Here is a 17,223-nt window from a genome sequence, read left to right as displayed (position 1 = left end):
TGGTAAGGAGATTAGCAAGTCACTTATTTAGCTTTCCCGTTTGTTTTCATAATTTAATTCTTAAGTTAGTAGTAGTACAATGGATAGGGTGCATGTGTGCTGTGTGCAGATGCAGGAGGAGCTGGCCACAGTTTGCAAACAGCTGAAGACACACATTGCCATGGTCAGCTGTCTGCAGGCTGTTGCCTCGGGGTGTGGCGGAAATGGAGTAACTGATGTCAGTTGTTTCACCCATGGGCTCTGCTATCGAGGCACCTTCCAGCATACCTGATGTGGGGGATCCACACTCACTGTAGACTGAGTGGTGGGTTTTTACGTAACTGCATCACTTGAGCCAGAGTGTCAACATGGAGGCTGGCTGTCTGGCTTTGCCCATTCACTCTGTAATTTGACAGGTAGCTGACACTTCAGCAGGGTCCGAGCAGGCACATGGGTGGGGGGTTTACTAGTTATTGGGAACTCCAATGTTAGGTGCATTATGAAGCCCCTTAGGGAAAGAGCAATGAGGGCTGGAAAGAAATCCAATGCGCACTTGGTGTGTCTGCCTTGGTGGCCTCATCCAAGACTTGGAAGAGGCCCTACCTGTGGCTACTGACAATGCAGGATGCAGTAGTCTGCAAGCTGTTACTACAATCAGCACCAATGAGGCCTGCCGTTTGGGTCTGAGGTCATCCTCAGTTTTTACAGGTGGCTGGCGAAGTGAGGAAGACTGCTGGTCTCACTCACAAGGTGCAATCAGAGTTCACAATTTGCATCATCATGCCCAGAGTTGATCGGGGCCCTTTGGTTTGGAGTATAGTGCAATGTTTCAAGCAAAGGCTCTGTTGATTCCATGACATTCATGGGTGCAGATTTCTGGATCTGCATTATGGGCTGGAAAGTTGTACGACTCCCTTGATCGGTCAGCAGTGCACCACACAAAAGAAGTAACTACTCAGATAGCAGAATACTTGTGGAGTGCACACGAGATATTTTTAGGCTAGGCAGTAGTTTGAGGTTCTCTGATGGATGCTTGCCAGTTGATAAGCAGGAAGAGAAATCAGATCGCATACAAAGTAAGGACACTTCGACTGTCAAAAGTTTAATGGAAAATTGTCGAAGTATATGTAACAAAGTTCCTGAACTTACTGCACTGCAGAGAACTTGTGGCATTCAGATTATTCTCTGAACCAAGAGCTGGACGAACTGAAATAGTAGGCTCCAAAATATTTCGCTAGGCATGGGACACACATGAAAAAGACAGATTATACACCATATGAGGGAGAGGGTTCATGGCTGTTGACAAAAATATTTTGACTATTGATTGCAAAACTAAGTCATCTGGATCCAAGTAGCAGATCTATAGGTGAACTCAAGTTAATTATTGGATGTTTTTACCAGCCACCCTGTTCTATGTCAGCAGAGCACGAATACCCAGATCATGCAGTATTACTTGGAGGCAACTTTAATCTACCAAGTATAGTCTCGGACATTTATGAATTTACTGCAGGTGACATTGGCAGACAGTCTTGTGAAACACCTCTGAACACTTTTTTCGAAAACTGCCTTGAACAAGTAGTTAGACAACCCACACACACTGGAAATATTTTAGACCTTGTAGCTATGAACAGGCCTGACCTTAGTGCGTGTATAGAGACGGAGGTTAGTGATGATGATGATGCCATAATAGTGATAATGGTTAGTAAAGTTGATAACTCCATCATGAAGGTAAAGAGAGTATTTATGCTAGAAAATGATGATAAGCAGTTGATAGCATGCTACTTAGACAATGAATGGACATAATTTTATTCCAATATGATAGACACAAAGGAATTACAGGCAAAGGTGAAACTGACTTTAATTGCTCTCTGGAGACGTGGATGAAGGATGGAAAAGACCCTCTGTGATTCAATAATAAAGTTTGGAAAATGCTGAGGTAGTGGAGATTGTTGCATTATTGGTTAAAAAAAGAACACACAAATATCAAAAAGCAGAAGTTCATGGCAATCCGTGTGTTTGTAAGAAGATCAATGCATGAAGCAAACAGCAACTTACACCGTCATACCTTAGCAAAAGCTCTTGCCAAGAACCTGAGAAAATTTTGTTCACATATAAAATCATTTCTACTGCTGGCAACATATATTTTGCATAAGGACCATGAGTATCAGATGGGAGAAATTAGGGCTTGTACGGAGGCTTATAGCCAGTAGTTCTCCCTTGCTCTGTTTGTGATTGGAACAGGAAAGGAAATGACTAGTAGTGACACAAGGTACCCTCTGCCGTGCACTGTACAGTAGACTTTCAGGGTGACACAGAAAAACAGGAATATTTCCACAATCCAATAAAACTAGAAGCGATGAAGGAGAGAAAATGCTCTCATAATAATTGAAACTTTACAACTTTAACATTTATGAAACATTGATGGCATTTGTCATTTTTTTAAAACTATATCCTTTAGATGGCATCTTCCTGTACGAATACATTCGTGAAATCGGCTGTTGAGAGTCCTCTCTGACTGCCCCTAAATCTCTGTTTTAACTCATCCAGGGTTCTTGGTTGAGTCGTGTAGACTTTGCTCTTGAGGTAGCCCCACAAGAAAAAATCACAAACAGATAAATCTGGCAATCTAGGGGGCCCCATGGAATATTACTGAATCGTGAGATCACATGGTTACCAAACAATTCTTGCCCATATGCCACTGATTGCCATGCAGTGTGTGATGTTGCTTCGTCCTGCTGAAACCAGGCTTCTTGAATGCTTGGAAAGTTGTTCAATGCAGGTTTAACAAAAGGTCATAACATCTCCATGTAACGATTGGCATTGACAGTTATTGTGTTTCCCTCTTCATTTGTAAAAAAATACGGTCCGATAATTCCATGTGATGAAACATGACACCATACTGTCACTTTACTAGTGTGTAAAGGGCGCTCATGAATATCATTGGGATTTGTGTTTGCCCAGTAACAGTAGTTTGGTTTATTCAAATAATCTGTGAGATGAAAAAGTGCCTCACCCGATATGCACTACTTGTTTAGAAATTCATTGTCATTGTTTATTTTTGTTATTACTTATTGACACAATCCTAATCGTAACCAGTAATCATTGTCCTTCAATTGTTGCACCATCTGTAGTTTGTATGGATGACATTTTAAATCAAGATGAAGAATGCTGCAAGTACTCTCCCGAGACATTCCAACCACTGCTGCTTGCTTATGAATTGAATGCCGTTGGCTCTGTAAGACAGACTTGCGTACAACACCAATGTTCACTGGAGAATGCACACTTAATTTGTCATTGTGTTGGTTTCTTCTTGAGGGCAGATCCAGTCCCTTCAAAGTTATTAATCCAACATTTTATCATGTGTTTTGATGGAACAGCATCATGACGTCCTAAATTATAAAAACGTCGAAACTCCCTCTGCACCGCTACCAAACTATCATTGTTTTTATAAAACATTTTTATGGCTAACACATGCTATTGTCCATTCCACTGATCCATGATTACTGAAATGGCGGACTGTTTACTCGCTAACTATCACAATTCGCAGTGCTGCCACCTGCCCATGGCTGCCCCTACTCATTTCAAACATTACCGTTATTCTGTATCACCCTGTATAACCTTCCCAGTAAAGTAATGGCTTCTACAAGTTTCATTGATCACATAAACTGTAGTTTCTGTTGTTTCCATTTATTGCTTCTAAATTTCTCTCAGCTTGTTCGTTAGTTTGGAGTTAAATTTTGTGTCTGCAAACATAGTCACATTGCTTTTCTGAATAACAAAAAAAATCATGTTTAAAAGCAGCAAAGTGCCAGTCAAGTCTGAAGTCATTTTCTTCCACCACACTGTAAATATCTTAGTAGACTAATGCTACAGAAAATGTAGGTTTGTGGTCTTTATCAGTCATCACCATCCTGTGTTGCTGCCATAGATGAATCTTTCATAGAACTCGCTATCAGTTGCTTTTACACCACTGTCTTTCAAAAACTGCTGTGCAAAGCATTTATTTTAATGATCAAGTACTCCATGTTATCTTCATAAAGTGTCATCTCTTTCAGCAACAAATTCAAACTATTCTTGATGAACAACTTTAACAGACACTTTCACAGTCTAATACAACAGCGATTCCAGTTTTATTATTGATTAATACCCATGATATACCACAATTTGCAACTGTTTGGTCAATTTCCTCTAGTCTAGCCTTCTTGACAGAAAGAGAGTTGCAAAACCAAATACCTACAGATACCTTAATTTTATATATTCTTGATAAGTGACCTATCTTGGCACAAGAAGAAGGCAATCCTCATCTACACCAAAGAGCCAAAGAAACTGGTACCTGTCAAATACCATGTAGGGCCCCCACAAGCACACAGAAGTGCCGCAACACGATGAAGCATGGACTCGAGTAATGTCTGAAGCAGTGCTGGACGGAACTTACGCCATGAATCCTTCAGGGCTGTCCATCAAACCGGTAAGAATATGGGTGGGGGGTGGGGGGGGGGAGGTGGAGATCTCTTCTGGACAGCATATTGCAAGACATCCCAGATGTGCCTATAATGTTCATGTCTGGGAAGTTTGGGGCCAGCAGAAGTGTTTAAACTCAGAAGAGTGTTCCTGGAGCTACTCTGTAGCAATTCAGGATGTGTGGGGTGTCACATTGTCCTGCTGGAATTGCCCAAGTCTGTCGGAATGCACAAGACATGAATGGATGCAGGTGATCAGACAGGATGCTTACGTACGTGTCACATATCAGAGTTGTATTTAGATGAATCAGGTGTCCCATATTCCTCCAACTGCACACGCCCCACACTATTACAGAGCCTCCACCAGCTTGAACAGTCTCCTGCTGACATGCAGGGTCCATGGATTCATGAGGTTATCTCCATACCCTTACACGTCCATCCGCTCGATGCAATTTTAAACGAGACTCGTTTGACCGTCAACATGTTTCCAGTCATCAACAGTCCAAAGCTGGTGTTGACGGGCCCAGGTGAGGCATAAAGCTTTGTGTCGTGCAGGGTACATGAGTGGGCCTTCGGCTCAAAAGCCCATATCAATGACGTTTTGTCGAATGGTTCACACAATGACACTTGCTGATGGCCCAGCATTCAAATCTGCAGTAATTTGCGGAAGGGTTGCACTTCTGTCACATTGAATGATTCGCTTCAATTGTTGTTGGTCCCATTCTTGCAGGATCTTTTTCTGTCTGCAGCGATGTTGGAGATTTGATGTTTTACCATATTCCTGATATTCACGGGACACTCATGAAATGGTCGTATAGGAAAATACCCTCTTCATCACTACCTCAGAGATACTCTGTCCCATCTTGGCTCGTGCACCGACTATAATGCCACATTCAACCTTACTTAAATCTTGATAACCTACCATTGTAGCAGCAGTAACTGATCTAACAAACTGCACCAGACACTTTTTGTCTTACACGGGCGTTGCCAACCACGGCACCATATTCCGACTGTTTACATAGCTGTGTATTTGAATACACATGGCTACACCAGTTTCTTTGGTGCTTCAGTGTATAAGCAGACTGGTGTGTAGCACATAGACACACATAACAGAGGAAGCAGTTGCCTGGGCTGAGAGAAGTGGTGAGGGTCTAGGTAAGGATGCACAAGTCAGAGCAAGAGGGGGAAGGTTAGCAGGATGGTGCAAGACAGGTCTTTGAACATATGTCTCAGCAACTGCACAAGAAGAAGAAAGGAGTTCAGAGGGTAGAGTAGGTATGAGGGGGGTCCCCATAAAAATCCAAAATAACATTGCCATGGGTGGAGCTCATGTAGTATGCATTTCTGCCCGTAGACGAGTATAGCACAACTCATTGCCACTTCAGTGCTGCCTATTGTTGACCTGGCTTGTTCTGTTCATCTGCAGTGATTGTTTTTGCTAGTGCTGTTTTGTTCGTGTTTTGTTTTTTATGACGGCAAATTTAAGTCAACAATGTGCAGCTGTGAAATTTTGTTTTCTACTGCATAAAAATCCTGTTGAAACTGTTTTAATGTTGAAACAGCGTACCAAGACAACACTATGGGAAAAACTCAAGTGTACGAGTGGTTTGCTCAATTTAAAAATGGGAACATCTCAATTAATGATTAACCTTGTTCTGGATGTAAGTCCATCATCTGCCCGAATCAACAAAAATATTGGAAAAAATCGAGAGCTCATGCTTACAGACTGTCAACAGACAACTGATCAATTGTCAGAGATTAGTGGTTTGTCTTGGAGCTTGGTTCAGTAAAAAAAAAAAAAAGACTTGATTTATGGCAGATGGGAGACTGATTCTTTCACCACGACAATGCACCTGCATCAGAAGTCATCTCTGTTAGACAGTTTTTGGCTAAAAATGGCATGGTTCCACTGCCCCTCACACTTTACACATCTGACCTGGCACCGTGTGACTCTTTTTTTATTTCTACACGTGAAAAGAGGCATGAAAGGACACACTTTACTCGTCTGACCTGGCACCATGTGACTCTTTTTTTATTTCTACACATGAAAAGAGGCATGAAAGGACACAGTTTGTGGAAGCAGTCAAGTAAAAAGCAAGGAAGGAGCTGTCAGCTAAGATGACTATAAAAAATGTTTTGAACAGTGGAAGCACATTGGGACAAATGTATTAGTTGTAGTGGAGAGTATTTTGAAGGGGATAAGGTTGTTTAGCAAACAATTTGAAAATATATAGCTTTTAAAAATTAATTCCATTTTTTTGGGGTACCTCCTCATAAAATACGTACATAGAGAGGCAGTACACAATTAGGCCAGGGAAGGGGTGGTGTGAACAGAAGAGAGAAGGGAAAAGCTAAGGAAAGGCAGTGGGGAAATAGGTTAGGAGAGGTTCAGGTCAGGGGAATTGTGAGAGGTCAGCATATGCTGGAGAGACAATTCCCACGTGTGTAGTCCACAGAAACTTGTGCTGGAAGCAAATATCCAATGGTCCCCATAGTGCTGAAATCAATTGTGTTGTGGTGCGCAGCATGTTCAACAACTGGATGGTCAAGCTGAAAGTTTGTCAAAGTTTGGCAGTGGTCATTCGTGTAAGTAAACAGCTATCTAGGCCTACCTGTCATGCCCACATAGAGTTCTGTACAGTAACTGCAGCAAAACTGACACAGAACATGGCTATTTCCACATGTGACTCTGCCTTTTGTGGGTAGGAAATGCCTGTGACAGGACTATAGTAGGAGATGGTGTGTGGGTTATGGGGCAGGTCTTCCATCTGGGCGAACAACAAGGGAATGACCCACAAGGTGCAGTACTGGGAGTGAGATTGGAATTGGGATGAACACAGATATTCTGTAGGTTGGCTGGGCTGTGGAACACTAGTTGGGGTGATGTGGGTAGGATATCTCATCTCCCACAAGAACCTTCAACTTTTCCAATTCCACCTGTCCTTCACCATCTGGTCCATCATAAACATACAATCCAAGCTCAAAGCATACTTGACAGCCTCTACTCCGTTCACAAAATCCTTTTACTGTTTGACCGCAACTTCTGGAGTGCCATCGCTGCAATAGAAACGTCTGCCCTTCAACAGTTGGAACAGCATGCTACTCCTCTCCTATGCCTGCATGGTATTACCTGCAACCAAGAAAGATCCTACCAATCTGATCTCGCCCCCACTCATAGCTCCCTCGCTGTGGCTTGCTGACTTACTTCCACATTCCCAAAAACTTCCTTACACCTTCCATGAAACACAAAGCTCCCTTAACACTATTATCAACTTTTCTGCCAAAATTCTGATCCCTGCATAAGTTTGAGTACTTTCTATATACCACATTTTTAGCCCAAACCCTAAGTTCAACCATACTGGGCTCGTAAAGGATCTTCTTTCCTTTATCATTCTCTGCAGTGGATACATTTCTTCGCCATGCACCCCACTAATAACAGTCAACCAAATCTCCATACAAAACATTGTTCAATCCCTTGCTGTACTTTGATGAGTCTGACTCATGAAAACAAATGCAGGCCAAACATAAACATAACAAGTTACACATGTGAGAACAGAAGTTGGGCCAAATGTAAACATCTAGCCACACACGCACGAAAAAATGTTCTGAACAAGTGTAAACATCATGATTGCATCCCATTAGACAAAACCTTGTTAGTTATAATTGTGGTTTGGTTCTTACCATTATGAGAATTGGTCACAATTTATTAAATCTACATTATGCGTGCTGGTGGTTTTGTACCCTCATTTTTGAATAAAAATTTAATAGACCTTTACATAATGTCAAGAGTGGGGTGTTTACGCGGAAATAGTGACGAAAAATCCAGAGATAGAGACATCTTTGTACAAAAGGGAAAGTTTGCAAAGCTTTCAATTGCAGATAATGATAGTAAGAGAAAATACAATGCCTCAATCATGTGTATGATGGATCAGGCAGGAAGTGAAAAACACACCAATCATTTGGAAATATTGTGAAACTTATGGCATAAAAGCCTCTATTTCAAATCATTTAACTGAACACCCAGGATTATTAGAATTATTTTTTATTATGCTTGATAACGAATTGTGGGAAATACATTCCACAGAAACAAATCTCTTCACATGTCAGGTAACAGACCATGAAGGGCACAAAGCAGAAAGAGGAGGACACTTGATACCCTGTTGTTTTTGACAAAATGAAGGCCAACTATGCACTGTGCATCTTGATGGCTCAAGTCAGAAAACTAAACATCCAAACATATTAAGACCAGTAGCACAAATGTGAATATTTTTTTAAAAAACTAATGTCTCTTAAAATATTTAAACAAATTTGGAGTTTCTTATATTTTTGCAAAAATGAAACTACTGACAGTACCAACCAGTTTTGAAACATAAGATCTATTATTTGGCCTGAAAAGGTTAAAGAAATTCACATACCAGATGAAAATGTCAGATAGACAGGTTTTAATGAAAGATTAAGTACATTTAGCATACAAACAATCTACTCTTTCAAAAAGAGTGAGATTTGCATTAGAAATTCGCAAACTACCAGAGGCAAGTACTGGTTATTGTTATGGTTTCAAAATATTTCCTGGCCAGGACAAAACTGATAGCAACAGCAGTATATCAGAGAATGCTTTCATTAACTTGTCAATTTTCATAGTGAATAAGGAATATACTATGTTTCTTGACAACTGGGACTTTTCTCCCAACCTGTTTTTAAAATTACACCACGAAAGCATAAATGTTATCAGGACGGTATGCAAAATATGCCAAAGAATATTCAAAAACTAAGAAAGGAGAATGTTTATGAGAAAATTGTAAAAATTTGTTGGCTCTGAGATCAGAATACAAGCTTGATGTGTAAATGATATTAATGAAATAAGACACTGTAGAGAGGGTTGAACACACAGACAAACAGTTTAGAAAAAAAATGAAGCACCAATGCATCCTCGAATACAATAAGGGAATGGGCATAATAAATCATCAAGCTCAAATGTTGGCCTGTCTCCCAATCATAAGAAAATTCCTCAAAGGATACAGGAAACATTTTTGTATATATAACATACATGGCTCTGTCCAATACGTACATTATCCATAAAACAGTACACAGTCAAAGAATGGAAAAATATTTTGATTGTCAAATAAATCTAGCAGAGGCAATTTTTAAAAATGTCCAATTACTGGACTTTGTAAAATGAGGAAAACATCCACTAGGTGAAACACCTCTTCAATTCAAAGTACAATATTGTGCCCATTTCCCAAGGGGAACATATCAACCTGAAAACTAAAAAAAAAACACCCAATAAGGAAGTGCAAAGTTTGCGTAAAACACAAAGCATGAAGTGAAATGACTTGGGAATGATGGAGTGTAAAGCACCTTTACATCTACCATGATGTTTACAAAACTACCATAACACGCAAGACTACGGTACTAATTTTTGGAGTTGTAGGTATTTTCCTATTGGAAATTCATTAAAGCGGAGCATTTTTTCTTGTAGTTAGATTTTTTGTTGACAATATCTGTTTTTCGGAATTGTGTTATAACATACCTTCTTCAGAAGTAACACATGAAGATGCCATAGAGGATTATAATTTCTATTAAATTATTGTTTATGTATAACAATATACATTCATATTTATATTTTGAAGTAATGTTTGAAAGATTTTATTAATAATATACATATTAAAAAAGGTACATTAACTGAATTAGTTCTGATGTCCACAAGAACAGTATTGCATGAAAAAAATCAGCATTTATCTACATACCAAGTATCCAGAAGTCAGCTTGTATTGCAACTGTCTAGCACAGCATGTTGGCCTGTTTAGCACTTGTCATCTCCAACAGTTTGGGCATGGATTTCTTTGAACTAAATGGCACAAGGGGATGAAACAGTTCTGACTTCCCTCCAACCATGATCTTCCTTCTCTTTCATCCCTTCCTTGCAGTCATCCCTTTCTGACCTGACTTCACCTTCCTATCCTACATCTCTTCCCAGTGAGTTCAACACCACTCAAATAGAACATACCGCTATCTGTTATCTGGAAACCAATCAAGATCTTATCATCCTTCCCCACAGACCAAGACATTACCACAATGGTCATGAATCACAGTGACTATGTGACTGAGGGCCTCCATCAACTTTCCAACACCTCTGCATACAAACCTTACAGACATGATGCCATTCCAGAAGTCCAACATGATCTCCAGCAGTTCCTCAAACCCTTAGGTCTCTATCCCAAAACTTGACACGTGAATGCATTTCCTTCCTCACACCAGCAATCCCCCCCCCCCCCCCCCTCTTTTACTCTCAGCACCCCTGCCTTTTACATACTCCCCAAACCCAAATCCTCAGTTCTCCCTACTGGTCATCCCATTGTGGCTGGGTACAATCTGCCCACAGCAAACCTCTACCTTTGTTGACCAATACTTCCAAACTATTGTCTGTAACCTCACACCCTACATTCAAGAAACTGCTCACTTCCTTCATGCCTTTTCACAGTTTCTGTCCCGTTACTCCTAACTCCTTGTAGGTTACTGTGGGTGCAACATCCTAATACACCAACAACCCTCATGCCCATGGCTTTGCAGCCATGGAACACTACATTTTCCAGTGACAGCCTGCCTGAGACCAAACCCGTCCCTTTTTTCCTAATCCTCATAGCCAACCACATCCTGACCCACAATTATTTCACTTTTGAATTCCAAACCTATAACCAAATCAGTGATACTGTCATGGGTACTCACATGGCACCATCCTGTGTCAACTTATTTATAGACCATCTGGAGAAATCCTTCCTATCAAGTCAACACCTAAAACCCTTGACAGGTTCAGATGCACTGATGACATTTTCATGATTTGGACTCATGATGAGGACAACATTTATTCATATCCTCAGCACCAACTCCAAAACCTGCTCCACCTGATCCTTCTCAGCTGCATAAGCCATCTTTCTAAATGCCAATCTGCACTCTTAGACAACAGCTCCATGAGTACATCCTTTTACATCAAGTGCACCAACCACATACAGTACCTCCACTTTGACTGCTATCATCCACTCCATGTTGAAAAGCCTCTTCTTTACAGCTTTGACAGCCATCTGCCTTGGAAAGCCTGATTTGACAAAATATACTGACAACCTTACCAGAACCTTTATTGACAGACAATATCTTACCAGCTCAGCTGTATACAGATCTCCCTGCCATATCATCCTCTGAGACCGGTAAATCTATTAACCACCCATCGATGAACACTCCTACAAATACCCAGTATCAACTTGACCTTGAAAAGCTTAACAACCTCCTCACAAGTGCTTTGATTATGATACTTACCCAGAAATCTACTCACATCAACCAAAGCAGTGTCCCTTCACCGATCCACCTATAGACTATCCTTGTCCATCCATATTCCAACCCAGCACTCGTTGTTGTCAACCCAGATGCAAGGCCTATCCCATGCAGCCACCTGCCACCTCCTGCAGCCCAGCAACAAGCATTTCCTACCCAGTAAAAGACAGGGCCACATGAGAAAACAGCCGTTATATGTCAGCTATGTCACAATTACTGCAAAGCATTTTCTGTAGATATGATAGGTAACCAACAGTCTAATCATATGAATGGCCACCGCCAATCTGTGGTGAGCCGCAAACTTGACCATCCAGTTGCCCAACATACTGCACACCCCTATATGAGTGACTTTCAAGATCGGCTTCATTACACAGGCTGTTGCATTCTTCCTTCTAGCACACATTTCTCTGAACTACACACTTGGGAATTATCTCTCCAGAATACCCTATGGTCTCACAATCCTCCTGGATGACACCTCTGTTAACCCGTTTCCAACTACCTCTCTCTTTTGTCCACATCACTTCTTCTTTGTAAGATTGTGTACTTCTTCCAACATTCATCCCCCCCCCCCCTTTCCATGAGGGGGGAGAAAGGAATGACAAGAAAAGGGAAGGGATTATTGATGTCAGCTGCATTGGGGCTTAATGTAAAATCAGCAGTGACAAGCGAAAATGTCTGCCGGATCGGCAGTTGTGTTAACCACTGTAACGCCCAGACACAGTGTTTATAGCAATTGTGTGGACCAGCTTGGTATGCCTCTCGGCCGACATAAACTCCCACCAAGAGCCACCTATCCACAGTTCCTGCCGACGCCATGTCCTCCATGCTCACTAGTTAGAGATTCCTGCAGGAGGTCAGACATAATCATGCATCCACACTGAAGAAGGTGGATTCATTGCCCATCAAGGCATATCAATTATACGAATGCTTGATGTCTCTTCTTTCGGACATGGTTAATGCAACTGCCTAATAATCAGGAGATCATGGGTTCAAATCCTGGTCTGGCACACATTTATATTCATTGCTGCTGAGTCTACATAAAGTCCCAATGCAGCTGATATCAATAATCCCTTCAATTTCCTTTCCTTTCTCCCCCCCCCCTCCCCGCCCCCCCTCCAATTAAGTTGTGGATTCTGCACTGTGTCTGTTCTTTCAAACAAGTCTTCAGGACATGGACAGGGACTGTGGGTAGGTGATGCTAGGTGCAAGTGTGGGTCGGCCAAGAAGTGTGCAAAGATAGTCCACAAAATTGTGATAAACACTGTGTCTGGGTGGTGCAGTGCTTAATGCAATTGCCTAGTATATGGGAGATCCCGGGTTCGAATCCCAGTTTAACACATTTTCCTAGGTACTCATTTAAAGGTGCCGCCAATAAGGCATAGTTACAAATGAAATGCCTATATAAGTTTGTGACACCTAGAAACTGACGAACTCATGTATTGTTATTGGTTGTGGATGATTCAATATCGTCTTGACTCTCTCTTGTGGGGGCTGTGTTTCATGGGTGTTGATGGTGTGCACCACTGGTGCTCCGAAAACACACTTCACTGGATTTATAAGCAAACTGTGTGCACAAAGACAGTTGAAAAGTGTGCATAAATGCTCTAAATACACTGCCCCTGATCTGGACATCACTAAAACATTATCAATATAGATAAAACAGAAATTAAGATCATGTATCACTTTGTCCATAAACCCTTGAAAAGTTTGGGCACTGTTGCATAGACCAAATAGCATCCTAGTAAATTCAAAAAGTCTGAATGGGGTACACTCAGCTGCTTTGGGGATGTCCTCTGGCATGACTGGTTTTTGATAGTAAGCTCGCAATACATCCATAGCAGAGAAGATGCATTTACCATGTATGTTGTGTGTGAAGCCCTCAATGTGGGGCATGCGGTATCAATCAGGAATAGTCTGTTTGTTGAGCTGATGATAATTGCAACTGGGGCACCATCCATTAGTTTTCTGTGGCAGGTTGTGGAGAGGCAGAGACCAGTTGCTACTAGATGGTTGACAGATTCCCTGCGCCAGCAAGAATGCAAAGTCCTAATTTGCTGGTTTAAACTTATACAGTTTCAAACACAGTGGTCATGCATGGATGGTGTTGTGTAGGAGTTGTTAACACGTAGTGCATCATACTGTGTTGACTGGTGCAAGTGTGGGTGACTACTGCGTAATCTCCAGATACTGCTGAAGGAGTGCAACATATGGTGAATCACCCGTTACTGTTCATATTCCGGCACTGTTCGTATTCTGGCTCCTTAGGTTGGTTGTCGTGCCCAGAAGACTGTTGTGTTTGAGGTCTGAAGAAGTCCAAAGTATGAAAAAAGTCTGCTCCTAATATCCGATATTCTATGTCAGCGACTATGAATTGCCATTTGAATCAACATTGGAGACCAAGATTGAGAGCTAATGTTCATATGTCTGACTGGTGGAGCCAATGGCGGTAAACAGGTGACAATCATCACGACTACATGAGGTAGGCATTTGGTCGGGTTAACTGACACATCTGCTCCAGCGTCTGTCAAGAACCGCTATTTTGTGTATCGCTCAGAGATCTGTTGAGTCAATTGCCATCAGCAATGAGCCCTTGTCATTAAATGGCAGGTCACATTTCGTGGTCTCTGTACCAAATCATCTGTAGTACCAACATATCCTCAAGGTTGATGGCGAGCAGCTACGACTCCAAGTTGAGCTATGGTGCCGACATTAGTTGGTACTAGAATGCACATTCACAACCAGTGCTGTGAGCTCTGCCAGATGTGCCTGTAGCGATGTAAATGTTGCTGTGGCGGGACTCTCTGGTTGTGGTGTAGCAGTGCCTTTCTAGCACACAGATACCTTTCGACTATACGGTTGGCTGTCAGCGCGAGTGCGTCTAAAGCTCTGGCACACACCGTAAGTATCTTTTGTGCGCCCTTGGGCAGGCGTGACATCCAGATCCATCTCCGTATGTTACCAGTGACTGCATTATTTGCCAAAGTGCACAGACGACATAATAACTGCGATGGTGTTGGATCACCAAGCTCTTCTGTGTGCAGCAATTTCTCCAGTCTCTTGGTCTCTGACTGTTACAGTCATTGATTAGTGTGATTTTAATCGCTGAGTACCATTCCACGGCAGGGGAATCACCTGTTCATATTCCGGCACTATTCATATTCTGGCTGCTTAGGACATCCTTTGCTTTGCTGGCCATCTTTTCATTTAGTGCCGCAATGACGTAGTTGTACTTCTTCTCATCGGCAGTGACATGTGCCAACACAAACTGGCTCTCCAATTGAGCAAGCCAAAGTATTGGGCTTTGTTACCAAAAGGGAGACGGTTTCATGGATACATGGCTGACTGCTGAGATCAATGGCATCTCACTTGTGGCTGCTAGTTCTGACACAAGTATAGTCTAGGCTCCTCTGTAAGTTGCATGAGAACTTCACAGCATGGCTGGCATGGTTGTCTCATGTGTACATTGTGGTACAAAAGGTTTACATGTATGCTGTTGCCGACACAGTCATTTAACTCACTAAGCAGCGTGATAATGTGGTTGTCACCATTAAATGTTTGGTATTTGACAAGATTTGTGTCAACATTTACAAAGCACAACTACAGAGACAATGTATAAAATACATCTCTGGTTACATATGATGACCAAAAGTAAATAAAAAGAGTAAACAACACTATGACTACATAACGTCTCATAAACTTCTTTGCAGCAAGATAATTTGCCACTACCGCTACAGATAGACTGCTACTCCTCATATAGAGGAGAAGTTAAGTAGCAGAAAGGCACAACCAAAAGACTGCTGTATGTTTAAGCTTTTGGCCAAAAGGCCTTCTCCTAATGTAGAAAACACTCATGACTGCTGTTTCTGACCACTGAGACCAGACCCATTGGTCAGAGGTAGTGGTCATATATATATATATATATGCTCTTTGTCTTTAAATATGTCTGCTTGTGTCTGTATGTGTGGATGGATATGTGCGTGTGTGCGAGTGTATACCTGTCCTTTTTTCCCCCCAAGGTAAGTCTTTCCGCTCCCGGGATTGGAATGACTCCTTACCCTCTCCCTTAAAACCCACTTCCTTTCGTTTTCCCCTCTCCTTCCCTCTTTCCTGATGAGGCAACAGTTGGTTGCGAAAGCTTAAATTTTGTGTGTATGTTTGTGTGTCTATCGACCTGCCAGCGCTTTCGTTCGGTAAGTCACCTCATCTTTGTTTTTATATATAATTTTTCCCATGTGGAATGTTTCCTTCTATTTTATATATATATATATATATATATATATATATATATGTGTGTGTGTGTGTGTGTGTGTGAGGGAGAGAGGGGGGGGGGGGGGGGGAAAAGAGAGAGAGAGAGAGAGAGAGAGAGAGAGAGAGAGAGAGAGAGAGAGAGAGAGAGAGAGAGTTGTGCTTGCGTCAATGTATTTATTTATTTTTTTACTTTTTATTTATTTAATTATTTATTTTAGAAGAATGCCTTTTGGCAGCTCAACTGTATGCTTTCTGTTGTGGCTGTCTGCGGCTCAACATCTCCATATGGTGAGTAGCAACCAACCCTTTTCATAATATTAATGTTTACTCTCTCCAACTTTTTGGTAGCTTGTTGGGTCACTCCAGTTAATATGTACAAATGTTCCAAAACTATACATAATCTTTTTTAAGTGCTCTGAAGTAATATGGTATAAAAAAACTGCATGATTCCTAATGACATCTCCTTCATGCAATGTGCTTAATGTCTCAGAGTTTTGAGGCAGCTGAGAAAGATAAGTTGCACCATTCAATTTTCATTCTTATTGACTCAATACATGGTTTCCATTTCCAAAAACTTATATTAAAAAGTGACCAGCTGAAAACGTTTCATCTTATATTGGCAGTAGTACAGAATAAGCATGTCGCACATGTACTTATCAACTTTTCCCATACAATTTTTTTACTGTGATAATTCTATAAAGCATACTTCCCTGAATGTTGACCAGTGTATCTTTTTGGGCATATATTTTAAAATCCTGTATTTGCAGTTACAATGTACACTGCCCATCAGTTGTTGAAGGCAGATGAAATACACACAATTTGACCTCACTGGTTTTCTGGCAGTGACTGATTAATAAGGTACTTTAGAATATTCAGCCAAGTTGTTGATTCCATTTTTCTGCAAGACATTCAACAGCTGAACAAGTTGTCTTCTTCAGATGCTGCAAGCTGTGTTAAAGAGGTTACTAACTGCCTGGACTTTAGTCAGACTTTTTAAATCTTTCTTCACCCACTCATAAGAGCTGTTATCCCAGTAGGCTGGGAGTGGGGTAGATGGGTTCCCAGTCGAGAATATCTGGGAGGGGATTTCCAGTTGATGTATTTGCCTCATAACCAAGGGAAACCTCCCAAAAACCTGTGTGTGCATGTGCGTGTGCGTATCAGAGCTGCTATTTATAGTCCATTTTGACTCTTAGTGTCCACTTCCCCC

General features: G+C 41.4%; 1 protein-coding gene across 1 annotated transcript in view; it reads right to left on the bottom strand.

The window, feature by feature from the left end:
- LOC124803002 (transmembrane protein 234 homolog) overlaps positions 1-17,223 on the bottom strand; it is a 38,344-nt gene that overhangs the window by 6,910 nt on the left and 14,211 nt on the right. The window lies entirely within an intron of this gene.

This window comes from Schistocerca piceifrons, chromosome 6 (assembly GCF_021461385.2).
Source record: "Schistocerca piceifrons isolate TAMUIC-IGC-003096 chromosome 6, iqSchPice1.1, whole genome shotgun sequence".
Taxonomy (NCBI): domain Eukaryota; kingdom Metazoa; phylum Arthropoda; class Insecta; order Orthoptera; family Acrididae; genus Schistocerca; species Schistocerca piceifrons.
This window is presented reverse-complemented; position numbering and strand designations above follow the sequence as displayed.